At 35.2% G+C, this 7,118-nt stretch overlaps 1 protein-coding gene across 1 annotated transcript in view; it reads right to left on the reverse strand.

The window, feature by feature from the left end:
• The window catches only part of LOC149787296 (uncharacterized), a 134,084-nt gene extending 128,460 nt beyond the window's left edge, over positions 1 to 5,624 (reverse strand). The window contains exon 1 of the mRNA XM_089977835.1: positions 5,416 to 5,624. The gene's annotated coding sequence lies outside the window, so the exon portion shown is untranslated. The remainder of the gene's footprint in view (positions 1 to 5,415) is intronic.
• Positions 5,625 to 7,118: the final 1,494 nt, after the last annotated feature.

Here is a 7,118-nt window from a genome sequence, read left to right on the forward strand (position 1 = left end):
CCATAAACACCATTTTATGAGAATATAATGATAGTGTTATATATGTATGTTGGTAACAACTATAATGAGAATAATGTCAAACGTTATGATGATCCACAGTCTCTACAGAATATTCTAATAATCTCTATTCATATGTCTTTCTGTACATGCTGTACATCTGTCTATCTATATATGTGCCTGCCTGACCTTATTCAATTTCATTTTGTATCGCAACCATGGCAAATACAGTCAACTCCGCTTATATGCATAGCCTTGGGACCGGACCCAAGCTATGCATATAAATGGAGTATGCATTTAAGAGGAATTCATGTATATTTACAATGTACGTATACTTGTAAAATGGAAAATCATACAAACAAAGCTCATATGCTATATAAATGTGTTTCAGCATATTGCTTCTCCCCATGCTGCTTCTTAAACTTTATAGCTTTGCAATCTTTCCATCTCTCTAGCCAGCCATTTGTTGCCTTTAAATCTGCAATGCCTAAGCCCTGTGCTAGTCCACAGGCTTTTTCTAGCAACAGTGGGTTGCCGATAGGCACCTGTCGACTCCTCGCTTGGGTGAACCATCACAATAGGGCTTCCTCGACATCTTCTGCTTTTCCTGCCCTTTGACACTTTCTGTTAAGATTGCTGTTACTTGGCCACTCTTCAAGAATCTTTTCCTTATAATTCTGAATTCTCAATATCGCACTTTGGTTAACACCAATCAACTGTGCAATCGACGACCGACTTTCTTTATTATCTAACTTCTTTATCACTTCAACATGATCCACCAATGATAACGTCTTACATATATGCTTTGTCATTTTAGATTTGGTAAATGGATTGAATTTACACTGCTTTCATTAGGAGTTGTACAAAAAACTTGATCCAATGTGGGGTTAGGACTAGGCCGCCAGCCAACTAGGAATTTGTGCTAACCTCCGAGATTACTATGACTAATGACTCATCAGGTGGTCATCTGGCCTCTGCCAAGTGGCAATAATTTCTAGCTCTAGACCCAGCCCACCAGCATTAATAATGCCTTAGCTGATGAGCGCAGAGGTTGGCCGGGGCACCAGTCTACTGTCTACAATTTTCTACAACCTTTGGGATAGCAGTCTACTCGTATACAGCCTTGACCTCTACTTTAGATGTCTAGACCATGTTATGCAATCAAGCGGTGTCAAATACATATAAACTAAAAAGTCAATGGTTGAGACCAGCAAACTGAATGCAATTAAACGATTTACACATTTAACCGATATGCATTTATCCGATATTGATTACTATGCATATTACAAAAGGAAAAACGGGACCATACTTTCACTATGCACTTAAGCGATATGCATTTAAGTGGAGCCGACTGTATACCATAAAATGCTTGCAAGTCCCCATTTATGACTTTCAGTATGCAGTTACTAGACTACTACTATACTGTATTATCTTCTGGGCTCCCTCACATAAAGCAGGGTTGAGATGTCAATTACATGCTCTATTAGACTTTCTAGGTTTATCATTCTGTAACCAGCTAAATCATTTACAGACTGCTTTATTTGAAATGCAAAATTTTTACTATGAAGATGAAACAGTTTCCTATTAAGCTAAACTGAAATGTTGTGTACAACAATGTAGGTAAATTTTTCTTCTGCAGATATCCCTTTCATTCTTGTCAATGATATCATGGACAACTAATCATGACACTAATATTGTTCCATCTTTTCATCTCTTGATATACACAATTCCCTTATGGCTTGATAGACACTGGATGCACCAGTGGCTAGGGGTATTTAAACTTCCCTCCTACAAGATATTCATTTGTATATCGTTGCACAGTGCAGTCATTTGCAAAGACATGTGATGCTTTAAAATCTAGATATAACATTCTAGCTGGTGTTCTTTAAGGATCACCAATGCAAATATCAACCTACTAACATAGCAAAACTGATATGTAATAAATAAAATTGAAACAGCAAGTTATTTATATTTAATGCAGGCAGTGGTCTGCATGGGCCATCAATTGAAATATTGACCTACTAACATGGCAAAAGTGATAAGGGTTCTTAACAGATTTCCCAACTGAAGAGTAAGTTGACCCTTAACCCCAAAATCTCAGGAGTCAAAATGAAAATCTCAGGAGTCACAATGAAAATCTTACGAGTCAAAACTAAAATCTCAAGAGGCAATTATTTTGGACTGTCATGAGCCCAAAGCAGTGCTTCTTCATTATTGGTGGAAACAATGTTTAAGATTTCTTTTCTCGTGCTTAATTATGAAAAATACTTGTACAGTATTTTGCAAGAAATATACAATCTCATTTTTTTAAAAGTGTTTCTCTTTCTAACTACAGTGTATATGTTACTGGGTGTATATTTTGTATACAAAACAGACAGGATTATTTTATACTTTATTATATTTTCAACTTTTGAACATAATATCAACTGCACACATCATTTTTTATGCAAAAATATATCCATACAACTATGAAGGTTAATATATATTATTCTAATATCAAGGATGTACATCACAGAATTGTCAGTTCACTTTTCCACTGTCCTTAAAGTTTCTAACAAATTTCTGAGATTGACTCTTCTTCTCATCAGAGCGACACTATCTTTCCTATTCTTTGGAATATCAGGGTCAGAAAATTCATCAATGACAGGTCATTTCTGAGACAGAGACAGAAAAGAAAATATACTTCTTTGTACCATTGTGGTTTTAAAGTTCAGATGTATGTACTGAGTGTTATGCCCATCCAATATTTTTCTGAATGATCCATTAATTAAAATGTTCAAGGTTTTAAACATTTTGCCAATTCAAGCATTTAATTACTCACCAATAAAATGCAATCCCACGCTGAAAACTGGCTTAGCAAGAAGCCACATATTCCCATTTTGTCTAAATATAATTTAAAGTGCAATCAACCAAATGCCAATATTTTTTTTTTATCAGAAATGAGTCCAGTGAAGTCATAAATTATTCTGAACTTTTAAACATTCCGCTAAATGAAGCAAATTGCCAATAAAACTATTAAAGTTGGTCCACTTCCATTGACAACCGGCTTCACAAGCCGCCATAATGATATGCTCCAGTTGATTATAATTTGATGTCCAAACATACCAATGCTGATAACTGATCAAAAGGCAATCCATTCATGTCATAATTGTTTCCTCTTCCTCCATCATAAACTTCAAACATAATCTAAAAACAATCCAACCTAATTCAGTTTAATCTAAGCCTGACTTCAGTGAACTGTTTGCTCTGCCCAGTTCATAATTATATTCCATTGTTGCAGTATTATTGGCCATCAAAGTCTAAACTATTGTCAAGCACATATCAATCAGTGCCTCCAACAGTAAATTTGTTATGGACAGTGTACTCTCATTACTGGAAGTGAATCAAGGGTAATTAAGATTGGTGCTCTAGCCCAAATCTACAATCGTCAAAAAAACGCAAAAGCGGAAATTTCAGCATGTCAAAACACAAAGGCATGTGTCTATTAAAAACCCTGTGATATGAAATGATATAAAAACTAGAAAGCTATTTATGTTTATATGTCACTTTATAGGAATTACATTAAATGTCATGTGTCCAACAATGATTTATATTGGTCTGGTTAGTAACTGCCATCCACTGCATATACATGTATCAAGTACATTCAACATTACCTATGTTGTCATAGTGTGGTCATTTCAGTGGGAAAAAACCTATAGTAATAGCAGAAATTAACAGATCATGGATAGGTCATCACTGTACTCTGATTGAACCCACAAGCAAACAGTTGTTAAGTCAGTGTGTCTTATCCCTTGGGAAAATCCTGGTTATTTTAGACTAAGAGTAAACTCAGACAGTCCATTACAGCTGTACAACCAACTGCCATTATAGCTTTTAGGTATTACCTAGTGCCAAATCCAGTCTTTGCCCTTATTTAATCCATATTTTAATTAGCATTAAGGATATTTCAATAAACTATTGATTTTGTTTTACGATAGGTAACTTCTGAATGTTATAGATTCCAGTTACAAGAGAAAAATATTTACACAAACCTTCAGTCTTTTGCATGAAATTAACACATTACAATCTATTTACACACACACACACACACAGTATACAAACAAAATATGACATATTAGGTAAGATAATAGTAAACAACTCTCTTGCTATCTCAGTTGTAAGTGTCAGACTCTTAATCCACTGGTTGTATGTTTGATACCCACCCAGACTTGCCCCATTAAACTACCTTAAATTGGTGTATCCATGGGCAACGCACTTTACTTCATTGCTTCTGCATGATTTGACCTTCATATTCTAATGTGCCATAAACATCAAACAAACAAATCGCTCATTAAATATTATTTGGGGCCCTGAGTGGCCAAGTGGTCTAAAGTGCTCTCCGTTATGGATCACTGCTATCTCACCTCTGTCTGCATGGGTTGAAGTCTAGGATTCAGCCAATGTGGGTATGTGAGAAAGCTTGCCAGTAGCTTCTCATGGGTCGGTGGTTCTTCCTCCACCATTAATACTGGCCGCCATGCAAAGCCTATCATGTGCTGAAAAATGGCATTAAACCCTCAAACAACAACAAGAAATATTATTTAAATGAGACAGATTTTTAGCCAGGATTCATATATTTTATAATTGTTCCTCAGCTTCTTCATAGTTGCTGTTATCATTATTGTCACAACTGCCACAATTATCATCATCACTATGATTGTTTTTGTTATAATTAGTAGCAGGAAAGTATGATTATTGTTGGGTATCTTCGAAATTGCTCATCAATTACCCAAGTTACTCTGTATCTTTCCAAAGTTCTCCTACAGCTGTTCGAATGAACCCATTTTTCATCTAGTATTGAAATTTACACTTGGAAACAATCCCCTATTAAAATGATGGAAACTCAATTGAAAATAGCTAATATCAGTTACCTACATGTTCATTATAACAGCGTTCAACAATGATCATCAGTAATTCTACATAAACATTCAAACACATGCATGAAGTCTCAGAACTAGCCCTGATTTTCCCGATATCATGTACCATTACCAGTGGCACCAGTTTTTACAAGAGAAAACAACTTATGTTCCATTTCCAAGAAGTTTTATAAAAAAACAGTCCACTTCTCCTTGCCACTATATTGATTATTCTTAAGTATCAGTGACAGTTTTGTTCGGTGCATACACCGTATTGCTGTACAATTCATCTATGCCTGTCGATAAAAATGCCAATTTTTTGTACAAGTTTTTTTTTTCACCCACGTACTCTTCTGATACTTAATGAATGGAAATGGGACATCAATATTACCATAATTTGAGGCCATTCTTCACAATCGGAGTGTATTTTACAGACGGTATAATAGCTCCAACTAGCTAATGTTTCTAATTATGTAATGCAATTCAGACTTGACAATTTTTCTATGTCCATCATTCTACGTACTGAATTGTGTATTACCAAACTCCAACTGTGTTTGTCGGCCTTCTTTTTTCTGGTGCCATAAATACTTGGTCATTGGATTATATTGTTTTAAAACAGTGATTTAACTACATCTGAGCTACAAGATTTTAAACACGACGTCATTTTTCTATTATATCTTATTACAATGTTGTCGTCTATTGACATTTCTGATTCTTCTGAAAATATTTCAGTTTTCGCGCTACCTTGTGATCTGGATCGATGAGATGCTTGAAAGAAGTGTCTAAACTGTCACTCTGCGCCGTAGCCGCTAAATACGCGGTTTTAAAAAATAAACACCGAAACTTGTGAAGTTTGCTAAACTGAAAGACAGATATACAAACCGCACCAATGGACAAGCCAGTATGGATTATTCGCGCAACATAACAACTAGTACCAGTTTACAATGAAGAAGAGTTTAGATAGTAACCTGAAAAGTCAGATAAATAAATTTTCAGCGGAAGACTAATTTAATAACAACTAATTTAGATACCCCACCCTCCGTACCATATGATGACCACAGAGCCTTAAGGGATAATCCGTTGTTAAAAAGTATGGATTCTGGCCTCAAAAAGGAATTTAACATTGGGCCGCCATGTTGAAATTAATATGTAATTATATGTAATGTTAAAATTTTGTCCATAGGCTTCATATGATGGGTCTGTATGGCACAAAATATAAGTTTGTAACATGATGAGTCTGACTGGCGGCAAATGTAACATCCGGCGTCTGTTTGGCTGAATGACGCTGGATATCTCTTAAATATTGGGTAATTGTAGTATATTTTTTTCCCGTTGAAATTGTTGGATCGCTGAGTAGAATATAATGTTCATTTCATTTAGAGTGCAGTAAGGTGGATATTATTGCATTTGGAATGTAGTCAAAATTACATTATAATTTCGAAATGTGCAATCAAGCTTTAGAGCACCGTGACGTAGCTCATGTAATTCGGATTTCCAGAATTAAGAAAGTACATTTTGAAGAAATTCAAGATGCAAAAAATGTAAATATATTATTTTGCCAGTCTTATTACCAGATAAAGAACACGTGTTTATGCCTGGTCACTTTGCATGCTCCCCTAGCTATGTTTTGACCTGTATCATGTATAGTGTCTATCACTAGCCTAAATCCGAAACATTGTATCAACAAAGTTAACTTGCAAACTTGCACAGCTGGCGCTCTACAGTTTCGTATTTTGCATAGGGGTTAGAATTTCAAAGAAAAAGAATTTCCCCGGCTTTCCTCACTGGTTATACTGGCTATTTAAAAATAACCTTGTTTATCTTAGGTATAACTGAAAGAACCTTTAATTCCCTTTATTTTGGTGTATGATTAATGGGTGTAATATCGGTTATACAGCTTGGCCTTACTCCAGATGTGCATCTTTCAAAAAAGTGCTAGCTCCACTTGGTCATTTTCACTTCCTGAACTTCAGAGATAAATTGTATAAAAAAAAGAGCCGATAACCTTTTTTTTACATTTTATATAATTGGTAGTTCATTCATTGAACTTCCAGAAGCTGATATTGTCTAGTCTGGCAAAATTCATTTTCCCTATTTTAATAGCTGCTATGGATAGCGTACTTTAGACTAATTCAGGCTGAGTTTTTAGCACAAGGGATCAGTCATTTTAGTTAGCAGTGTGCTTAGATCCGGTACAATTTCCAAAAGTACAATATCCAAAGAAAT

Source organism: Sinohyriopsis cumingii, chromosome 12 (assembly GCF_028554795.1).
Source record: "Sinohyriopsis cumingii isolate HCF-2022 chromosome 12, ASM2855479v2, whole genome shotgun sequence".
Classification (NCBI taxonomy): domain Eukaryota; kingdom Metazoa; phylum Mollusca; class Bivalvia; order Unionida; family Unionidae; genus Sinohyriopsis; species Sinohyriopsis cumingii.